The sequence below is a fragment of the Gymnoscopelus microlampas genome (assembly GCF_963454915.1).
Source record: "Gymnoscopelus microlampas genome assembly, chromosome: 22".
NCBI classification, from domain to species: Eukaryota; Metazoa; Chordata; class Actinopteri; order Myctophiformes; family Myctophidae; genus Gymnoscopelus; species Gymnoscopelus microlampas.
In genome coordinates, this window is record NC_139959.1 from 1702008 (window position 1) to 1704507 (window position 2500).

The 2500-nt window shown below is 38.6% G+C and overlaps 1 protein-coding gene across 1 annotated transcript in view; it reads right to left on the reverse strand.

The window, feature by feature from the left end:
- Window positions 1–2500, reverse strand: part of nrn1a (neuritin 1a) — a 32512-nt gene that overhangs the window by 29518 nt on the left and 494 nt on the right. The window lies entirely within an intron of this gene.

The window sequence follows — 2500 nt, forward strand, 5'->3', positions numbered from 1 at the left end:
ATAGCAGCAGAGAAAGCTGTGCCTCTGCGGCTTGAATAATTCACTATCATCCTCCAGCCTCATGCCTGCATAGTGCACGCACAGCACATACGTACATAGGCTTATGCTGTTACTATAACACTTATAAATAATATTAATTATTATTATTATTATACTGAATAATACGTTAAAAAAGTCACTCACAATAAGGTAATTAATATCATACATACGGTAGGCCTACACATGGAATGCAGAGAGACATTGTAGTGCCTCAAGAAACTAGGATAAGTCTGAACACATACGCCAGCAAATACAAGCAAGAAACAATGTTAGGCCTATATGGTATTGATTTTTGAGAATGAAAACGAAAAAGATCATTTAAAAGAAATACAGATTTTGAATGATTAAAAAAATAAAAAATATTTTGGGAAAAAAAACAATGTCTGCTCCAAACACAGATGCCAGGGTTAATGTTGTTGAAATAATAAAATAAATACATGCATACCCTAACCTAAGCCTACATCTCTTATAGCAGTGGTTTTCAACCAGTGGTCCGAGGAACACCAGTGGTCCTTGAGGGGGTTCCAGGGGGTCCCCAGCCAAATTAATAGTTAGGAACCAAATTGACCCTTATGTGTCTGTAACTGTAACTCTGAGAGTGTACAAATGGAACCAAATGGACCCTAACGGGTCCATTTGGTTCCATTTGTACACTCTCAGAGTTAAATGAACACTAATGATGATGATACAGTGTAGATTGGGACCCCCAAATAAATCAAAATGGTTCAGTCCCTGGCATATATTTTCAAATGGGGGTCCGTGGGCTAATATGTGTCAATTTGGGGGTCTTTGGCGCGAAAAAGGTTGAAAACCACTGTCTTATAGGAATCCCATCGAGGGAGCACATCGTAAACGCATTGCAACAGCCTGATGTTGTTGGTCCATTATTTATTTCTTGCTAAACGCAAAAATGCACACCCTCCCACACGGTAATGTAGCAGAAAATGCATATACTGTATGATGCATTATATATGTGTATATAAGTGTTGAGTGTATAGACCTACTGATATAGGCTATATATAGCCCAGTAGCCTACGTGGTTCTCAAAGTGGGGTCCGGGGACCCCCCAGGCCAGGGCCAGGGGTCTTAGAGGGGGTTCCGGGGGGGTGGGGGGCGGGGGGATCCCCAGCTTAATGAGTTAACATCAAGATCTATAATCTATTGCAAAAAAAAAGCAGATCTACAAGCTCACAATGTACAAAATCTTGAGAATTTCTTGAACAGTGGAATATTTTCCTGAAACATATTTTTAACCACACAAATCTTAGGCTACTAGCTTGTATCGTGCAGCATATTTTCAGAAGGGGGTCCGCGGGTCAAACACATATTAATTTGGGGGTCCTCCTTGAGAACGACTGATAGACAGACTATCAGTGTGTTTGCGGGAATAGCTCCAAAGCAATGCGGGACAGATGCACGCAATGTGTAGCCTGCCTACCGCAACCAACCAGGTCACAGAAAAAAGAAAAAAACGCAACCAAACAAAGAGGCTTCAATTTAAAGGAATAAGAAAAAAGAAATGACCAAGAAAGGAATTATTTTACATTAAATGGACACATGAATCTATGTATTATTATCATTATTATTATTTTAATAGGCTAAATAAAAAGCTATATTTGTCCACCTGTTCCATAAGTAATATAATAAAAAAGAAGCAACGGATATATGAATATTATGTTCCTGTTTCAACGGGGAAAGTCTAAAATGGGAGGAATGCACCAGAGGAAGGGGGGAGGGCGGGCGGGGGGTTATCCCCATGTTAACACACCCCCATCTCTCTCTCTCTCTCTCTCTCTCTCTCTCTCTCTCTCTCTCTCTCTCTCTCTCTCGCTCTCTCACACACACACACACACACACACACACACACACACACACACACACACACACACACACACACACACACACACACACACACACACACACACACACACACACACACACACACACACACACACACACACACACACACACACACACACACACACACACACACACACACACACACACACACAAAATAATTTGTTATTCAGTATTAGCTGCTATATTAAAAAAGAGTCCCGCATTAAAGGAACAATTCAATCTTTTGTAAGAAAGAAAACGAAAGAAAGAAAGAAAATAAATCCAAATGTGTAAAAGGCTATTGACCATTTCCACGTGTTCAAATACTACGACCACTTCTGGACACATTTATAAATATATATTTATACCAAATATAATTCATATCTCATGAATATATCTGCATGTACAGACGAACAAGTTTTAGACAATTTATTATTATTTATTAAAAAATAAAATACTATTTTTTGGGGGACGTTTTGAGTGGAAAATGCATAATTTATGGGACCAAGATTTACTAAAATGTATTAAATGAAAACACTATAAATAATAAATAATCGTCGTAATTTAAGCCTATAGTATATAGGCTATACTTCAACGAATATATACAAGCATGTGACGCGTT